The sequence below is a fragment of the Pongo abelii genome, chromosome 13 (genome assembly GCF_028885655.2).
Source record: "Pongo abelii isolate AG06213 chromosome 13, NHGRI_mPonAbe1-v2.0_pri, whole genome shotgun sequence".
Lineage (NCBI taxonomy): Eukaryota > Metazoa > Chordata > Mammalia > Primates > Hominidae > Pongo > Pongo abelii.
In genome coordinates this window covers 58,072,758-58,093,824 of record NC_071998.2, presented here as the reverse complement: position 1 = coordinate 58,093,824, position 21,067 = coordinate 58,072,758, and the positions used below count along the sequence as shown (strand labels likewise).

Genomic DNA, 21,067 nt, shown 5'->3' with positions numbered 1-21,067 from the left:
CTGCAATGTCTTTTGTTAAGGAGATAAGAGCATCATAAATTGCTCTTGACTATTCTTTCATAGCCAGCTAGGAAGTAAATGGTGATTGGTTAGGAAAATGGCTGTGTTTCTTTGGGATGTAGGGATGAGGCAGTCTGCTTTTTCCCCAAGTTTCTGAATCATGTTGTAAACTGGATGCACTGATTGATACCTCTGTAAACACTAATGTTGTGAAACTTTAATTAGAGCTTAGATATGCTTTAGAAGCCAAAAAACAAGTGGCTTATTTGTGAAAGAAAGATAATAATAGCTATCCTACCTTCTTCACAAGGTGGTTGTGCAGGGAAAAAAATAATAGCTGTAAAAACACTTTTTAAAACATACTGGTCAGATATCAGGGGATAGCACCATTCCCCTTGTTCTCTTGTCCTTGTCATGAGCTGCTGATCAGGAAACATCCCAGGTACCCTCATGTCAGGTCCTGCTGGACGCCATGATATTGGGGCCAGAGTTGTATTAACATCCTCATTAAACCTAGTTAAATGACATAAATGGATGAGCACTGGGAGGTGACTTTTTATGCCTGCTCTTATCATCTTTATTTTTGCTAATAGTTGCCTTCCCCAATTTATTATAGCTTTTCCCTCATGCTATTTCTTTTTTTACAGCCTGGATATATATTTTTTCAGACAGATACATATTTATTTATTAAAGATACTTACTGAATTGCATTAAAATGTTATTTAGGCCGGGCGCAGTGGCTTACGCCTATAATCCCAGCACTTTGGGAGGCTGAGGTAGGTGGATCACCTGAGGTCAGGAACTCAAGACCAGCCTGGCCAACATGGTGAAAACCCATCTCTACTAAAAATATAAAAACTAGCTGGGTGTGATGGTGGGCGCCTGTAATTCCAGCTACTCAGGAGGCTGAGGCAGGAGAATTGCTTGAACCCAGGAGACGAAGGTTGCAGTGACCCGACACAGTGCTACTGCACTCCAGCCTCTGTGACAAAGTGAGACTCCGTCTCAAAAAAAAAAAAAAATTATTTAAATTAATGATAACATAAAATTTGATAGGAAACCAGAAGAGAAGAATTACTCAAAATTCCACACTAGGTCTTATTTTTACTATTTATTTTTCATCCTTTTCAGGCTAACAAACTTAAACACAGTTTCAATAAGCTTTTATAATTTGGATATCAGCTCTTGACTTTAACATTCTTTGCATTTTTCCAAGTCTTCATGGAAAATAGTTTTCAAATTATTATTTTCGATGACTGTATAATATTCCTGTGTTTCTAGCAGTTGAATTATTCTTTTTTTGTTTGGATGTTTGGACTGCTTCCACATTTTCCCTATGGTAGATGATGTTGCAAAGAACATCTTGCCTGGTCATTTTTCTCCTCCTTTTTTATTATTTCCCAACAATTTCAAAGAAGCAGGATGACTGGGTTAAAGGGCACAGTGTTTTCATGGCTTTAGTAACTGGTGTGGGGCTTGAATCTGGTTATCTTGGTCAGTTATTTGGCTCCAGCTTTTGTCTCTATGCTGATCTTAAATGAGTACAAAGGCCACTGATAAGACCAGGTCAGCCAGACAGAGCCAGACTCATGGCAGGGTAGGCAGAATGCTGCAGTGTGGTGCACCCGACTCTCGCTTGTGTAAATATTTTTCCGGGCAGGAGCATTTCTCAAACAGAACTCTGAGCCCACTGCGGTGAACCTGATAGCAGGAATTACGTGCTATTTGTCAAGTATAAGACTAGTTTGCACTGACTGGTCTGGCTAGAACCCACCTGGTGTTTTCTGAGATCATCTGTAAGGAAACACACAGCACAGCAGAGGCAGTGTGCCCGTGGTGGTGAGTCTTAGACCTGTCATCTGTGTTAGCATTACCCTGAAGGCAGGGGGTTTGCTGATTAGAAACTATGGCTGCTTTAATTCATGGGTACCCTCCGTGACTTTTCAGGGTCTCCTGGTTGAATGAATTTGCAGAAGGATTAAAATGTGTGTTCTTATTTGTGGTTTGTATTCTCCCATAAGTAGTGTGTTGGAGACTATTAGAATAGCTGAGAGGGTAAAACATAAACACATAGGTAGGAGCCTGCCATAAGCACGTAGGTAAGAACTAAAAGGGCGTGTTTTCATTTCAGTTGTCCAGCCTTCCTTCAATACTCTCAGATGACAAAACACAAGTTGCTGAGCTCACACAGCTAATGACTAAGCCAGAAGTTGGACATGGAGAACATTTTTCCTTTGTTCAAGGTTATTTATTATGTTGACATTTAAAATCAGAAGTGTGATATCTGTGAAGTTCTGATTAAACAGATCAAGTGAAAAGGATGTATTTCAGAAAAATGCATAAAACCCTAAAGTACAGTGTTTAAAAATAAAACGTCCTCCCTGATAGGGATTATGTTGGTAAGTTACTTTTTTTCTTAGTATGGATTATTTCAAATTAATAAACATATTCTAATTCCTTTATTTATTGCATCATACAGCTTCATCCTAGTATTAGTGTGTATAATAATTGCATTTAATTAGATTATGCATTTCAACTTTCAATGAAACTCTATTTGTTAGTCTTTTGAAGGCTAATTTCACGCTGAAGTTTACAGATGAAATAATTTTCTTATAGTGGTGGTGTTTGAGAAGATAATGTAACTACTTCTTAGATTTCAATTTCATAACCCTTAAAATGTTGGGACCACCTACAAATAGGGGACACCCTGGGTTTTGAAGTCTTGCCTGTCTGGTTAATCAGAACCCCAGAATTCACCCAGCCCCTGGAGAGGTTTTGAAAAGCCCCTCGCTCATCAGAGCTTGCTTGTTTCATAAACTCTTAAGGCTTTGTTTTAACCTGTAGCCAGCTTCACCTTATAAGCTTTCTTGCTCCAAGCCTTGAGCCAGTCATAATGGCTTAAGCATCAGATTTCAGACAGGCGATTAGCTCTCCAGCTAAGCCAAGAAAGGATGATTTATCTTCCAGTGAGTACCAGCCTATTTGAGTGTAGGAAGGAGAAAATCTGTGCTCCTGCTCCTGGGTACTGGGCAAAGAAACCCTTTGGTTGGGGATTTTTGCCCAATACCAACTTTGTAGGTGCCAACAAGAAAGAAAGAAAAAAACACATACAAAATAAACACCCAACAGGGAGATTCGCTGTGTTAAGAACTCGAGCTGTTGCTATTATTCTAAGAGACTGGGTAGCCAGTCAAAGGATTAAAACAGCCCTTCCTACAAGGATTTGAAAACTCTGTGCTCTGCTCTTCCTCAGCAGACTTCTCATTGTGAGTATTGGCATTTATTTCTGATTATGCACTTCCCCTCTTTCTTGAATGAGTTGGGCGGGCTAGCTGAGCCCATCAAAGGTATAGCTCATTTGCTTCCTTTTCCAGGGTTTGCCTTCTTCCTGTGTCTGGGATAATTTCAGTTCATCTCCTTTGTGCAGTTTCTGAGAAAGGTTTGTATGGGCTTGGAGGAAAATGATCGTGACTAAAGCTCACAGCCACTGCTTTGGCTCCCTTTCTATAAAAGGTGGTTTGATTTGATCTGGCATGAAAAATATTATCATAATTCTCAAATTCACAGAAACGATAAGTTCTTGCTCCTTCCTGACAAAAAAAAAAAAAAATTAATTGCATTGGGTAGACTTCTCTAATAAAACCTTTAAGAAGACCCATCCAGGAAATCAGATTTTATAAAATTCATTCAAACAGTTGTAGAAATTCTAAGTTCAAAAACCAAAAGCAGACTATTTTCTTTTTCCTTCCTTGGCTTCTCTGTTGGATATTTTTGGAGTGAGCCTTAACTGAGTTACTCATTTCCAAATGCTTTAGGAAAAGTATGCTCATGTTTTACAGGCTAAGCCTGGTTCTGCTTTTGAGCTGCAGTTCATTATGAATCCTGAAAACACAAGTTTTTGAAATGTAGCCCATTTGTACATATAGCATTAGTCATCTCAGCTGGTAGTTCTATACAATGAGTTATCTCACCACTTAAAAATAAGTACGCTGCTATTTTGAGATTTAAAAATATATATAGTGACCAGATTTCTTATCCTAGTTAAAGCAAGCCATGGCTGAAACTCAGATTAAATAATATTCTATAAAAATGAGAAGGCCACTCTAATCAACAGATAGAAAAACAGAACTATAGACATAAGGGAGAGCTGTGCTAAGGGACAAATTGTTGGATTTGTAGGATTTGTTCTTATCCTGAAAGTTAAATCTTTGTACTCTTACCTTGTTTATGGCCAGATTTGCCTGATCCCTGATTTCCCTCCCAACTGGATCAGAGGTTGTGGAATTGGAATTTCACCATACAAACCTTTACTTAAAGGAGGTAGTACTAGAGTAACCATTTATGGAAACAGTTTGCTACTAGTAGTTACTAGTACTGAGTTTATTTTAGTTCCTTTTTCATGATTTTATTCCATTGGAAAAGTTTTCTCTCAGGGATCTTTTATACTTTGGACATGATCTCTGTTAGGCAGAATCAAAAGATAGCTGTGTGGCTTTCTGAATTTAGTCTCACAATATTTGGTTTAGTTGATAAATCCCATCCATCAGCTTTGCAAATAATTTTGTGAAAACATTGATTCAGCTTGTCCTGCCCAATTTTCCCATCCCTGCCCAGTTTACTGAGTGCCTTTTCCATTTGCATCCAGTGTCCATTAGGCCAAGGCGTTTGAAGTGTTTCTGTACAGCAGGTACATTTAAGACTCTCCAGGAAGAAAGGGGGAAGAATATTCCAAACTGAAAACATAAAAGAGAGAGATGGGGTATTTCCAGTAACTTATATGCCCAGTGCTTAATATCTTAAAAACCCTACTCATGGGCATCAACTCTTACTTTTTTCTAACTAAAACCAGAAAAAAGTTCTCTCTTCCTCTGTTCTCAGTATCCCCCTCATGTAAGTCTATGTACCCAACATGGTGCAGCTGATTTATTTATTTTTCCCTCAGCATTGTTAGGTGGATTGACTGGGATGCTTTATTCAACTCAGGGACGCACCATGAATATGTTTTTTGGGGCAACCCGTTTGGCATGTTCCCCCTCAGCTGTGAGGACAAAGACTGGTTTGTCTTCTTGTGACCTGGCAGAGGAGGCAGAAGTACCTGCTGAGCTTATGCAGCATGTACCCCAACCGGTGCCCCACCTCTTCAAGTGGTGAATCAGCCTGATGATACACTGATTTTTAGAACACACTAGGGTGGAGACCTGGAAGTCTGTACACTGGTAGGGGAGGGAGGGATGGTTTGCATGTCAAACCATTTCAACAATGCAGCTTACAGGAAAAAAAATTAATTGCAAAACACTAATGCCCTTTGCCACCAGATTTTTCCATTAGCACCACACTTTACACAGCTTCCAAGTCTGCCCCAGGGACAGCTGTTTGGCAGTGTGAGGGGAAATGGCAGCATCACATCATAAGTGCAATGATTGTTACCTATGAGCCTATCCGGTAAGGGATCCGAGTGGGCCCAGGCATCACACACATGCTGGAGCTGAGTGTTCTCTGAGGAACATGCTAGGATGTTACTTGGGTGCTAGAAAACAGCAGCTGGAATTCACAACACCTCAGGATGCTGATTGTAAATGAAGAATCCTGAGACTAAACATCTTCTAGAAAGGTAAAGGGAGCTTAGGGCTGGGGGCTTTTCCTCTGGGCTCTTATCCTTTGGCATGTTGTCCCTGGATGCTTTGATGATGAGACTTTGCAAATACTGCTGAATTTCTTTTTTTTTAAATACTGCTGAATTTCAGTTGGGGTGTTGTTTGGGGACTACTGGAAGGAATGTTATGAAACTCCATAGAAATACTTCAATTCAGTGAGTTCATTCACTCAGTTGCTCACTTTTATTAAATGACCATACAGATGTATCTGGCAGAAGGGTGGCCATTTTCCTTCTTTGTGTAATGGACCTGCCCCGAGGCTGCGAGCATTGGTCCTTCTTTGCCTTTTTCTCCCTGCTTTGTGGTTTTGTGTATGTAAGGATGGCTGGCAAGATTAAGGATCATTGAGCTTTGTATTTTTCTGTCTCCCCAAACATTTTCACTTTCACAAACTTTAATCTCTAACTATTATTCCCTTATCTTAACTCTGAACTTTTGTTTTAGACCTTATTTTGGCTGAAATCATGGTCTGTTTCCATTTCTTCAGTTCGTGTGTCTGTAAAAGTCACAGTAGGCCTTACCGGGTGTCCATGACTACAGGTACTCAGAGACCAGCTGTATCCAAAGAGTTGTGTAAGATAGGGGCATCTGCTCCCTCCCAGTGCTGTTTCCCAGTCCCACCCTGCCCTGTTCCCCAGTTAGTGGCTTTGCTTTCTTGACCTGGTGTATCTTTCCCATATCTATTAATATAAGCCCTTCTTATCCTTCAAGTCCTGCTACCTCTCTTACCTCTCCTACCTCTCCCAACAGGCATTCTCAGATACTCCCAATGGGAGTTCCTCTCTTCCTCTTCTTTATTCCTTTTATTCTGTTATTATTCTATTACTATTTCTATTAAACAATTGCCATCAGTTGCTTTTAATTAAGAGTTACGGTTGTGTGCCTCACTAATCTTATAAACTTGAGTGTTTTAAGAGGCAAGAATCATGTCATCTTCGTATGCCCAACAATGCCTTGCTTAGTAGTCCTTGTAGAGTCAATAGATTCAATGTTCAACCAGCAAATATTTGCAGAGCACCTACTTTGTGCTGGCATGATGCTGGGCATATAAAACAGGTCAAAAATCAGGCCCAGCACCTGCCTAAGAATTTGTGGGCCTGAGCCCTGCCAGTTGCCAGTCTGATGTGCTATATTCTTTGCAGTTTTCTTCCAGCCTTTTCCCCTAAGTTCCCAGTTGGTCGCTCTGTGAATTCATGTGTGACACTTCACCTGGGTGTGTTTCCTGGGTGAACAGATGGCTTTTACTGTGTCACACACACACTCTTGCATTCTGCCTCCTCTCGTGAAAGTTGTAGTTATCTGCTTTCTCTCCCTCACTTGCTCTAAGGCAGGCTTAAGATGGTATTGTTGCTGGGTGTGGTGGCTCATGCTTGTAATCCCAGCACTTTGGGAGGCCAAGGCAGGCAAATCACTTGAAGTCAGGAGTTTGAGATCTGCCTGGCCAACAGGGTGAAACCCCGTCTCTACTGAAAATACAAAAATTAGCTGGGCGTGGCAGCGGACACCAGTAATCCCAACTACTTGGGAGGCTGAGGCAGGAGAATAGCTTGAACCCGAGAGGCGGAGGTCGCAGTGAGCCAAGATCTGCACTTCAGCCTGAGCGACAGAGCGAGACTCTGTCTCAAAAAAAAAAAAAAAAAAAAAAAGAGAAAGAAAGATGGTATTGTCTGTTAAATGCCTTGGGTTCCAGAGAGAGGTGACCAGGTACGTTGTGGCTGTCTTAAGGGGAAGATTATTGTCAGGGGCCATTTGGAAAGTTCTTTCTAGCTGCCATGGCCTTTCATTGCTTTTTGCGGCATGTTAGCAACACAACCAGATAGGGAGGAGGTGGGACTCCAGTTGGTTCCTTTTGTCTCAGGCTTATTCTCTGGTGCAGCTTGGTGGGCTGGTTGCAACTGTAGGTAAGAACCTGAGCTGGTAGCCCCTGGGGGTGTGGCTGGCTGGCCTGCTTTCCTTCTTTCCCACTGTTTTCTTGGGAAGGTCTCTACAGACCTCACCTCTTTTAGGTGTAAGGAGATAAATAGTCCTTATTATCCCTTATTTACAGCCTTTATAGAGTCTTTGTAGTAATCTAAGTTAAGGTCTTGATGTTCTTATTTAGTTCTGTTTCCCCCAATTCATTTGGTATTGACTTTTCTTAATGCTGATTTCCAATCTTGGATGAAAATATATTATGAGACCATCTCTTCTTTAGATGTGACAGAGGTAATAACTATGGGGCAATCCAGACTGTAAAGAAAGCCTAAGGTGTAGAAAGCCCATGCGACACTAGTTTTAAGCCTTCACATGTGTTTGGGGAAATGCATTTGTTGAATAAAGGATAAGAAGACAGAAGACTTTTTATTTTTCTTGTCTTTTAAGATAGGACCATCAGATAGCATCCTCTTCCTAAAGTCACTCTCCTGACAAGAATCAGACCCCTCTGCCGGGGCACACCCTCCTCATGTGGAAGGCAAGGTGGCCTCTCCATGGAAAATCTCCCCTCACATTAAGTCTTCTGAGCGGATCCTGCTAATCCAGGCATGTAAAGGAGGAGTCCCCTTCCAAGACCCAACATGGTGCACACCTCACAGGAGGAGGAATGGAAAAGCAGGCGCCTTTGCTGGACTTTCCTTTTAATCCCCTAAATCCTGTCACACCCTAATACTATGAAAGAGATGGGTGGAGAAGAGCCTTGGTGCTGTGGAAAGGGCCATACCCACTTTCTCCCTCATTGCAGCTCAGACAGTGTAGGTCTCACACCCATCCCAAGCACCTAAGGGGAGGGGTGGGTTAAAGTAGCACAATACAGTATTTGAACTCTTTAGGGATTTGGGAAAGTCCAATAAAACAGAAATAACCCAGGCCCTCAGCGTGGGGTAGCAGAGCATCCTCCTTTCACTCTATCTCTTTCTAAGGTAAATACTCATAGGTAGAGTTTTTGCAAGGTAAGCTTACCTGAGACAGAAAGGGTGGGAGGAATGTGAGATTGTTTTGATTGTTGTCCTTGGGTTTTGTTGTTGCTGTTGTTGTTGTTGTTGTTGTTGTTTATAAGAGCTACAAGAGGCTGGGCACGGTGGCTCACGCCTGTAATCCCAGCACTTTGGGAGGCCGAGGTGGGTGGATCACCTGAGGTCAGGAGTTTGAGACCAGGCTGGCCAACATGGTGAAACCCCATCTCTTCTAAAAATACAAAAAAAAAAAAAAAAAAAAACTAGCTGGGTGTGGTGGCAGGCACCTGTAATCCCAGCTATTTGGGAGACTGAGGCAGGAGAATTTGTTGAACCTGGGAAGCAGAGGTTGCAGTGAGCCGAGATCCCGCCATTGTACTCCAGCCTGGGTGATGGAGCGAGACCCTGTCTCAAAAAAAAAAAAAAAAGGGGGGGGCTACAAGAGAGAATGTCCCTAGTTTATGGCTTTTCAGTACCAAAATAGTAAATAGTATGATTTCAGCAGTAGAGTAAGCAGTAGCAGAATAGCAGCATGCTTATGCATGACATAAGCTTCATCTGTAAAAGGCCGAAGTAATCATACCTTGCTGTAGGGTTGTTGTGAGGATTAAATGAGTTCGTGTATGTATAAGGCATCTGGAGCAGTGGAGTCCAGAAGAATTGTGCACAGTAGGTGGTGGGGAAAGATGGGGGCAGGGCACATTGGGAGAGGAAAGTAAATTCAATGGATGTCAGGAAATAGGCATCTTGACCTGTCCACAGTGTAGTTCAGGCCACCACTCACTACTTAATTTAACTTTGTTCTTATCTCTAGACTAAGGGAACCGACTCTCTGGGGGAAAAGTCTTGCTGCAGTAATCCTGTTAAGTGTAAGAACTGAAGGTTCAGGTTGAAGTCTCAAAGTTCCAAAGCCACCATCCCAGGTATAAAGACTGTGCTGGTATACTCTCAGCCAGCCTGGTACCACAGAAGGCTTTTGTCTCCAGCAGGTTCCTTTTCTCACTGGGCGTCACCTTTTCTGGCTACTCTCCGCCTGTCAGAGGCCAAGCCTTGAGTACATCTTCATCTTCCCACATCTTATTTGGCTTCTTTCTTTGTACGTATATTGAGACAGTAAAGGCAGATAGGTGTGTCTTTCTCTTTTCAGTGGGAACCTTTGTGACTGATGGTTTCCAGGCAGAAGGGGTTCATATTTTTAATTGTTTCCCTTCCCAGCGGTTGTCATCGTCTGATAAAGGACTAGGCATTTATTTGCATACAATGACTTTTTCTGCTGGACCTCACCTTCACAGAAGCACAGAGGCAAACACCCACAGGGTCAGATACAAGCTACTTTAGCAAAATGATTGACTTCGACTGTTTTATATAATCTAAACTCTTACCAGAACACAATATTTATGAATAAGAATGTAGCAGATTTTTTTTTTTGCAGGATCAAGAAACACTACATTCAGTACTTTATTCATTTAACTTTTAAGAACAAGTCTTTTGATAGTTTTAAAATTTTATATATGTGTGTGTGTGTGTGTGTATATATATATATATATATTTTTTTTTTTAAGTAGAGACAAGGTCTCACTATTTTGCTTAGGCTGGTCTCAAACTCCTGAGCTCAAGTGATCCTCCTGCCTTGGCCTCCCAAAGTGCTAGGATTGTGGGCATGAGCCACTGCACCCAGCCCATATTAAATCTTAGTTTGGAATATAATAATGTAACTAAGTAATACCAGAATTTTTTTTTTTTTTTTTTTTTTTTTGGAGACCAGAGTCTCACTCTGTCACCCAGGCTGGAGTACAGTAGCATGATCATAGCTCACTGCAGCCTCAACCTCCCAGGCTCAAGTAATCCTCCCAGTCTCAGCTCCTGAGAAGCTGAGACTACAGGGGCAAGCCACCACACCTAGCTAATTTTTTTTTTTTTTTTTTTTTTGGTAGAGACAGAGTGTCACTATGTCATCCAGGCTGGTCTCAAACTCCTGGGCTCAAGTAATCCTCCTTCCTCAGCTTCCCAAAGAATTGGGATTACACGCACGAGCCACCATGCCCCCCAAAAAGGGTTCTTTTAAATGCCTTCTTCACCTTGGTCTAAGTACATTGGGTAAATGTGGCACTAGTTGAACAAGATTTACTGAATTTTATCACAGGGCAGGCAAGCAAAGCTAGTTCTAAACAATAAAACAGAGATCAACAAAGATGAGGGATGACTCTAAATAGCCTGCTTTGTAAAATTCAAAACAGGGGACAGCTGTGTAGAGAGAGGCACAGTTTTATAAGAATTCACTGGACCTGCCTAGTTTGGCTCATCTTGGTGCCTGCACATGCCCTGCCTTATTCCATTTACTTTTCTTCTGTCTCTTCTCCTACTGGTGACCACAGTTACTGATGGGAGACCTTAAAGGTGATTATCTTTGAGACACACATTTTCCTGTGTGAAGACACAAAGATTAAACTCTATAAGACCATGGCACTTATTTGGGCTTGGTTTATACCAAATAAACCAACAGATTAAAAAATAACAAACTAAAAACAAAGCTTCAAGTGCCAGGTATTTTGAAATAGCAGATCCAAATAATTTCATATTACTTTACACAACAAGACCTCCATTAGTAAGAGATTTGGGTTAGATTTTTTCTTCCCTTTTTTTTTTTTTTTTTTTTTTTTTACTTACTTTAAAGTTTATTGAGCTGTTTTACATACCATAGAATTTACCCATTTTAAGGGTATGGTTTGATAAGTTTTAGTATATGTGGACAGTTGTATATCCACAATCCAGTTTTAGAACATACCCATAACACTAAAAATTCTCTTGAGCTTTATGTTATCATTTACTTTTGACAGAAATGTTTTCTTTTGCTTTTGAAAAAAAAAAATTCTGGGCCATGTGTGGTGGTTCATGCCTGTAATCCCAGCACTTTGGGAAGCCAAAGCTGGAGGACTTCTTGAGCTCAGGCGTTCGAGCCCAACCTGGGCAACATAATAAGACCCCATCGTTACAAAAAAATACAGAAATTAGCTGGGCATGGTGTCATGTGCTACTCTGGAGGCTGAGGTGGGAGGATTACATGAGCCTAGGAGGTTGAGGCTACAGTGAGCTGTGATTGCACCGCTGTACTCCAACCTAAGTGACAGAGTGATACACTATCTCAAAAAAGAACTTTTTTTTTGAGGTAATGAATTTAAGTCATTAGGGGAACATACCATTCTTACTAACTTTTTGAAACAAAAACAAAGGTTGCTCGAAGATGTTATGAATAAAATGTTTAAGAGTATGAGGGTACAGAGCAAGGGAAGGAGGCTTGGGCCTATGGTTTACAAATGGTGATTGTTTTTAGCCTTCTAATTATATGTTGCATTAAATAAGAAGAAACCAAAAAGGAACCACTTGCCTCCACTCCAGCCTCGGTTCAGCATAAAACTGAATCATTTCCTTCACAAGCCAGCTGCTGTGCTATAGCTCAAATTATAACAGAGGGCCTTTCTCTGCAGTGGAGGGTTGGGGAAAGAGGGAGTAAGTCAGCACAAACAATGAGGAAACATTTGCTGCCTTTCTGATTTCTTCCTAGAATTAACAGGCTTACAGCTGCATTTCTAGGTCAGCATTTCATATGCCTAAAGAGTATGAGGATAGTTTAAAAAATCAGAAGGAAGATGAGAGAGGGCTTTGCCTCTTTTTTAAGATCTTGCTAGCAGTTTTGTTTGTTGGTAATTTTTGCTGTCTCACTGACGCCAAGAGTCCTGGAATTAAACCCCGTGGCCAGCAGGCTGTTAGTTCGTCAGGAAATTCCAAATGGGTATAAATAAATTCTCTGCAACAGCTCCTGGGCTCTTTGCCTGCTAATGTGTGGAGTCCCTTTAATGCTGAGGGAAGTTTGCCTGAGACCTGGCTTCCTGCTCACTGAAAATCACAGTTATTTTGTTTCTGGGTGGGTAAGTAAGAATGCCCACAAAAGAAAGAGAGGAGGAGAGCATGATGTTTGGGTGGGGGTTGGTGAAATATAAACTCGAGCTCTGTGTGTTGTGAAAAAGATTTGCTTTTACTTCAAGCTAGAAAGAATAACCCAGTACTTGATTTTTGGTCCAGTGAAAATTTCAGCTTTACCTATGGCTTTAACATAAAGATGTCATTGTTGCAGGAGTGAATGGTTGTACATATATATATGCTAAGATTTGAGTTTTTGAGTGTAAGGTTTAGTTCAATTCAGTGATTTCCTTTTTTGTTGCTAAATCCATCTCTGGGTATTTGTTTTCAGCTCTGTTTTTCCAATAGGGAGTTGCTCAATATTCATTAAAGCTGGCTTCTTTTATAAACACTATAAAACAAAATAAGAACAGGGATTCATACAAATACTAGTTTTCCACTACCACCCCACCTCCCCCTGGCCAAAAAACTGTAATGTTTTGTTAGAAAAGCCTGTTTTATCCCCAAGTTAGCCAGTGCTCCTTTTCTGCTTTTCACAGAATTACTCTCTGAACTGGCACATTTCCTTTTTACGCTTAGAACAGCATGTTACTTTTGAAGAAAGTTTGGAAAATAACAGTCCAAGCTCATTCTCTTCTGTGCATGCATGATTGATTTGGGCTGTATCTCAGCAATAACTTTTAAAATTAGACAGTGGACATTAGAGAGCAGCATAGTTGGGGTTGCACTTAGGAGCCCATGGCATTTTGGCTGTTTTGAGACAGATTTGGGGTAAAGAGTTGCTGCATCTTGTAGTTGGCACTGAACACTGGAGAAGAGGGCCACTGTATAAACCGCAAGGCCCGTGTTACCATCACATGCCTCCCTAGCACAATGTGCCCTTTATTAAGACAGGCCGTTCCACTACTGAGAATAGTAACCCTTTCCGCTGTCTTCCCCTCAGTCTTACGTGCACCCTGGCTTCTGGCCTCTTAACTCATGCCCAGAGTAGAATTGGCAATACTCAGGAGGGACACTGCACTGGGGATCGTTAGGTCATGCCAGTTAGGATGCAGCTGGAAAGGTGCTGCTGAGTGGGACGTGCAGCGGGAAAGACTGCAGGCTCTGTCTGCCTGAGCTCATCTGGTCTGACACCTGCTGTGATTCATTTTTTTTCATGCCATGTTAAGAAATTTGTATCAAGGATAGTCAACAGTTACTCATAGCCTGGAAGCAACTTTGGAAATCAGAGTTCCACTGACCCCCCCCCTCATTTTAAGGGTATGAATCACATCACTGCATTGTATGATTCCAGGGCTCTCCTGCCCATTGCTCATCCATGAACTAGGAAGTGATCATAGTTCCTGTTCTTGTTTTATGAAAAGAAAAGTATACCTTCCCCCAACCTAGGCAGGCCATTCAGGACGACTACCGTGAAGGCGCTCTGGGTGGTTTAAAGCACCGTCTTTGCACAGTGTGTTAGAGAGCACTGTGCCCTGAGGACTTTGGGAGAGCTGCAGAATGAGTGTCCAGAATAATTGGCACTCACCTTTGTCCTCATGTTATGAGATATTTTAACCTGGCCATAATATACTTTAAAAGTTGGTGGGTGTTTGTCTGCTTTTGCTTTTATTTCCTTCCTGTGCTGGACTAGGACTCCCCCTTATCTAACTAGTACATACCACTCTGCCCAAGCAGTGCGTGCGCACACACACATCCCCTACAGCTCCCTGCTGGCATCTTCTTCATACACTCTAAGAAGAAGAAACCAATGTAGAACTCAAGATTTTAGCAGACTTACTTGGTCTTGAACAAGAATCACAAATACCTTAAACCCTGACTTCATGGGGGTGGGGGCAGGGTATAGAGGAGGAAGGGTTCTGGATCCTCTCTGGGGGGCCAGGGTTGTATTCTTCTCCAGACAACAGAGGGTGATCCAGTACCACTAGTAGTGATAATAGAACCCACACATTGTTCTAAGTGACAACACACTGATGCAGGTACTATTATTTTCTCAAACAATTGGAATATAGTCTAATTTGCTGACAGCTGCAAAGCAGCAGAGCCAGGATTCAAACCCAGGCAGTCTGGCCCCAGAGTGCCTGCTTCAAATCACTGCATCTCTTCCTCTGTTATACTTATTCATCAGTAGATGCCTAGATGTCGGGCTTTTCACTTCAACAGATACTAAGAGGGCCATGTACCAAGCGCCAAGTACTGAGGAATACAAACATCAATACTGCTTGAGGGCCGGGCGCGGTGGCTCACCCCTGTAATCCCAGCACTTTGGGAAGCCGAGGAGGGCGGATCACAAGGCCAGGAGATCGAGACCATCCTGGCTAACGTGGTGAAACGCTGTCTCTACTAAAAATACAAAACATTAGCCAGGCATGGTGGTGGGCGCCTGTAGTCCCAGCTACTCGGGAGGCTGAGGCAGGAGAATGGCGTGAACCCGGGAGGCGGAGCTTGCAGTGAGCCGAGATCACGCCACTGCACTCCAGCCTGGGCGACAGAGCGAGACTCCGTCTCAAAAAAAAAAAAAAAAAAAAAAGAAAACTGCTTGCCTTCTGCCTCCCCTAGACACTTAGAGTTTGGTAGAGAAACACAGGCATGTGCTTGCTAACTGTAACACAGTTCTTCATATATAGGCAAAGTGACTTAGGAAACAAGAGGGAAGAAGGGGACCAGTTCTTCCCAGGACAGGGCAGTTGAGGGTAAGTAGGGCTTTACAAAAATGAGGTATCTGGGTTGGGCCCTTTAGGACAATGCAGCTGATTTTGACAAATGGGAGAGTGTGGGGAAGGGTGTGCTGGGTAGAGGGGATAGAATGAGCAAAGATAGATAAGCTTGAAAATTTCTCAGTATGTTGAGGTTTGGAGTGGGGAGGAACCTGGGAGGTGCTGGATTGGGGCTAAATTGTTGACATTTCATGCCACAGAAAAGAGCTTTTAAGCTTTATTCTTTAAAATGGAGCTCCTGGCACATCACTTTGCAAGGATAGTAATTGAGAAGTTGTAGACGTTTCCAGGAATACCTGAAACAAATGTAAAATTTCTCAAATAATATGTAATACAGGAAAGCAAAGCCATCTGCCCCTGAAAACAGGCTGCATATTTGCAGTATGAGTAATAGCAGAGTCTGGGCTGTGCTCCCTAGTGACAGGCTGACTGCACTTGTGCACCCTAAGGACATTGATGCACAGATGAAGAAAGGAAAGACAGAAATAAAATTTATTTTTAAATAATTTTAATGTTACAGAAAATTTATAAAAAGAGCTCTCATGCCTCCCTCACCCAAACTCAGATTTCCCAGTGGTTAACATTTTACCATATTTGTTCCATCTGTGTGTGTGTGTGTGTCTGTGTGTAGAAATGCAGTTGTCATGTCTTTTTGGCCTCCTTCCATCTGAAAAGTTCTCGTTTTTACCTTTTTTTCATGGCCGTGATGGTTTTAAAAAGAGAGGCCTGACATTCTGTAGAATGTGTTTAAGGCAGGGTCCAGGCCATGCCTTCTTGGCAGGACAGTGCAAAAGTGATGCTCTGCTCTTCCCCACGCAAATACATGATGTCAACTTTGATCACCTGGTCGAGGTGGTTATTTGTCAGCTTTCTCATCATAGAGTCACCATTTTTTTTATGATTGACATTTCATGCCACAGAAAAGAGCTTTTGGGCTTTATTCTTTAAAATGGAGCTCCTGGCACATCACTTTGCAAGGATAGTAATTGAGAAGTTGTAGACGTTTCCAGGAATATTTTCTGGTGAGATATTCTGAGACCACATCCGTATCTTAGTCTTTGGTAGGAAATCTCTACCCACTAGCCTTAGCTAGTGATTCCTACCTGAATCCGCCATTGTTCTAATAATTGGTCCATGGTGATTTTCTGTGTACATAATTCCTTGTATATATTAGTTGGTATTCCAACATATTTATTATAGCATGATGGACTCACAAGTAGATACCTATTCACTGGATTGTAACTTGTTACTATCATTAATTATATTATTTTAATGCTCAAATTATCCTAGATTTGGCTAGTGGGGGTTCAAAAGAGTTTGAATCAAATAGACCCTTGACACTGACATTAAATAGCCAATCTGATGTGTGCTGACGATTGAGACTAATAACTGGTAGGCGGAGGGTGTTATCTGAGTTCTAGATATGTATTTATCTCAGACAGTATGGGTCACCTGCAACAAGATCTGTGGTAGGCAGGCCAACAGTAACACTCGGGACCCTAGAGGCAAGCCAACCTGAAATTCAGCTTGTCAGAGACCATCTGGTGGGTGGAAGTTTTGCGTTTTCAGAGTATATTGTTTTAGTTCCCCAGGCCTATCGTCTACCTTTAGCTTTCCCTGTTGGCCAATTCAGGCCCTGGTCAGATGTGGGTGGAGAGGTACACAAAGCTGGAAACAGCGTGCTGCCCGCCTTCCCCTCCTGCCTCCAGAGACACTTGCTGGCTGCCAGGGTCGGCGTTGTCTTAGCCTCACAGGCATTTTCAGTCCTTGCTCTTCCCATCCTAGAGTTTCAAACACAGAGCAAGTCTGTGTTCTGCATCTCAACATGCTAAATCAGAACCTGGATTCCCTAAAATGTTGTCTCCTGTTTCTTCCTGCCCTCACTCATGCCATATCCGTCCTTCCCAGGTTAGATTTCTCATACTTTAATGACCTTCAGAAAAGGAATCCCATCACTTTTCTCTGTGGTGAGTCATCCATTGGTTTAAAGAAAAAATTTTCTTTTTTAGTAGCAGAATGAGGTAACAGAGCCCTAGAAGACAAGCCCAGAGACCTGATCCTGGTCTCCAGCTCAGCCCAGAGTAGCTGGAATTTGTCAGGCCTTCTCAGTTTCCTCCTAAGTATTAGGGGCAGACAGAGTTAAGGCTACAGGCTGGCTAGCCCAAATGCAGACAGTGTCAAAGTTCTAGTTATTGAATACCACCAGAACTTATCTTACTTTTACCACTTATTATCTAATTGGGTAGATAAAATTCATATGGTGCAAAGGAATTTGTTATACCTAGACAAAAATTCATGGGGACTTGAATAATCCATGGAAACCCTAATGGAGGATGCTGAGGAGAATTTTAATCTCCAGCATCTAGCCAGAGCAATCTTATTAAAATGCAAATCTGATCATTTCACTCCCTTGTTTAAAACCCTTCAATAGCTTACCAATGCATCTATGATGCAAAAACTTGATTCCCAGGGTCCTGTGGAATTAGGGCTCTGTCTGTCCGCTTTCTGCCTCACTGCAGTCTTTGCAAAGTCCCCTTCCCAGTTCCTAAAAGTGGCAGGTTTTGCATATGCTCTTTCCTCTGCCTAGAATTTCTCCCATCCCTCCACACATCCCCAGCACACTGCCCGGTGGACTCCTTAGCTACCGCTCCCTTGAAGAACCCTCCGTACCCATAGCCTAGACGGGGTCCCTGCTCTGTTCCAACATAACGCCTGTATTTTACTTTCACAACACTTAATACAGTTGTTATTTATGTGATCACTTGTCTGTCTCCTCCTGTACTTCATAAGTTCTACACAGACAGGCTCTGTGTCTGTTTTGCTTAGCACCTAGCAGTGTTTGGCCTATTGCAGGCACTTAATAAATATTTGCTGAATGAAAGAATACATCCATCTTTCAGTGTAACAACTGCATCTTCCTTAGATCAGCATTCTCTTTACAGAGTGTGGGAACAGGTAGATGTGGAAGATGGAGCTGGTATGGAGAGGGGTAGTGACGGGAGACAGTGGAAGATGTAGGAGTAGTGTGCAGGTTAATGTCTGTTAAAAAAGTCCAGATAAGATTATCTGTGAGAGGAAATCCAAAGATTTGGGGGGGAGAAGCCAAAAGGAGTTAGGAAGAGTTAGGAGTACAGGAAGCAACACCACATTCTAACTTAATCATATAAACAAACCAAGCCTGTAAAATTGCAGTTATGCTACATATGTGTCAACTGACCTGATATTTCTTAGGAACTTCTGGCATATACTTTTGCTTTCTTTAATGTTACAATTTTATTTGCATGAAGTGTTTAGGTAGCTTTTTAAAACAGCTATACTAGCCTGGGCAACATAGTGGGACCCCATCTCTATAAAAAATTTAAAAATTAGCCAGGTTTGGTCACACACATCTGTAGTCCTAGCTACTAGAGATGCTGAGGCAGGAGGATCACTTGAGCTGGGGAGTTCAAGGCTGCAGTGAGCGGTGATCATGCCACTACACTCCAGCCTGAGTGACAGAGCAAGACCCTGTCTCTAAAAGAATGAATGAATAGAAACTTACCTACCTACCTACCTATAACCTGAAGAGGTATTGGTGAATTGCAGTAGGCAGTATAAACTCTGTGAGGAGAAGGATTTCAGGCTTCTTAGAAAAAGCCTAGCACTTGGCAGGTGCCCATCATTTGAATGACTGAATGAATGGGTTTTATCTGGGAGGGAAAAGAGCAGGCTTAAAAACAACTCTGGTAAATGCAGGAGCAAAAGAAAATCTCATCTGTTACACATTCCTTTAAACCAGAACACTCATATTGCTACCCTTTTTATTGTGTGTTCTCTAACAAATGGTGTTCCTCACACACATTTGATACAGGTAGCGAAGCTGCTGGGTCTCAAAGAGCTTAATGCTAACAGTGTCATCAGGAGATGCCACCTGCTAAACCCGTTCAGAAGGACGCTGTTGTACTTCGCTGTCTTCTTAGAACGCTTTCCACTCCTGGAAAAGTTGATGTGCTAACTTAATTACCCTCATACTCTGAGTAATTAGCTTCATGAGAACTTGCCTCTCTTCCTGAGTTCATCCTACTGGTTTGCTTTCCTGCTGACGTGGGATCTTTTTGACTGCTTTGAACAGCAGGATGCTTACACTCTGGGGCTTTTAAATGTGGAAATCTGTGATAATTATGTACTTCTCTAGGACTGACTCAGCTCTTCAAGCAAAATCTTCATGCTTCATGTGAGAGGGGACAATAACATTAATGGGAATTAGCAAAGTTCTTCAGTTTCAACAGTCAGGTGTGGTATCTGGCGAAGAAAAACATATAAATAGTGTGTGAAAGTTGTGGCACAGGGGTGTAATTATTTTTCACAGCACCATCAGTCAGTAATTGGGCCTAGAGTGTGCAGCAGTGAAATCAGAACAAAGAAGTCAGTGTGTCCTAATTAATAGATAAAGTAATAATATCAAAGTCTCCTCCGTTTTAAAGTCCACAGGACACATTATTTCACCCCAGTGCTTTTTGCTCATATTAAAGAATGGCTCATTGTGGTAGAGTATGTAGAAAGTATTGAATGCTTTTTTTTACTCAAAAGTGGCATTTTTTTTTCATCACTTGAGCACTTGAGCATAGTGTTATTGGCCCCAATAGGAAATGAAAGACTTGAAGACTACGGATTTTTTTTTTTTTTGAGATGGAGTTTCGCTCTTGCCCAGGCTGGAGTGCAATGTCATGATCTTGGCTCACCACAACCTCTGCCTCACAGGTTCAAGCAATTTTCCTGCCTCAGCCTCGCAAGTACCTGGGATTACAGGCATGTACCACCACGCCCAGCTAATTTTGTATTTTTAGTAGAGGTGGGGTTTCTCCATGTTGGTCAGCCTGGTCTCGAACTCCCCACCTCAGGTGATCCGCCCGCCTCGGCCTCCCAAAGTGCTGGGATTACAGGCATGAGCCTCCGCGCCCAATGAAGAATACAGATGATATGGCCAAAATTTCAGTTGCTATCTGTGAATTTTTATTCTTCTCGCTGTCCCCAGCACAGGCTTTCTCAGCCTCAGCACTGCTGACATTATGAGCTAGATAATTCTTTGTTAGGGGAGGGAGGGCCTGTCTTGTGCATGGCAAAATGTGTGCAGCAGCTCTGGCCTCTACACACTAGGTTCGGGTAGCACCTCAAGCAGTGACAACGATAAATATCTTCAGGCATTGCCAAATGTCCCTTCGCGGGGGCAAAATCACCACCACGCCTCGTTTGGTTGGTTTAAAAGAAAAATTACCTCCAGTTGAGAATCACTGCAAGCAGGTTAGTGCTCCCAGACTAGTTTCCTGTGATCTAATCTTCTTCCTGGTGAGTACGTTAATTTTTATGTCTTTCCCAAACCACGTATTATTTGGACAGCAAGTTTAGTTTCATTAAAAGTTAAAATCATATAGTACTTTATGAATCTAGATGAAATGATTTTTGAAATATCCACAACTCCATTTCACTTTGTTAATGCAGAAGAATTGCAAGCAAATTTTAGACTGTTCTTGAGGCAGTAAATTGGGCTCCTCACAGAGCACTAAGTTTTATAGGAGATAAATATATAAATAAGGAGCAGACTTGCCATCAGTTTGTTGATTTCACCTTTTCTCTGAACACATAGAAATTTGGTCTGAACTTGGAGAGTTTTCTCTAATTGATGCCATTGCATTGGTGTTTGGTTACACCAAATTGCAGACTGTGCAAACTTAGTTGGGAGCGAGAGGGAGGAAATGGACTCTGTGACCCTTGGTGTCTAGGAGTGAGTTGGCTCAGAGATGATGCCAACCTAAGACAACATGGAGCCCAGTGTTAGTTAGCAGGCCATCCACTTACCTTGAGACACTGG

General features: G+C 42.1%; 1 protein-coding gene across 13 annotated transcripts in view; it reads left to right on the top strand.

The window, feature by feature from the left end:
- The window catches only part of KANK1 (KN motif and ankyrin repeat domains 1), a 249,335-nt gene that overhangs the window by 185,288 nt on the left and 42,980 nt on the right, over positions 1-21,067 (top strand). The window contains 1 exon segment of one of the 13 annotated variants that reach the window (NM_001133810.1): positions 2,986-3,266. The exons of the other annotated variants lie outside the window; for them this stretch is intronic. The gene's annotated coding sequence lies outside the window, so the exon portion shown is untranslated. 13 annotated transcript variants of the gene reach the window in all.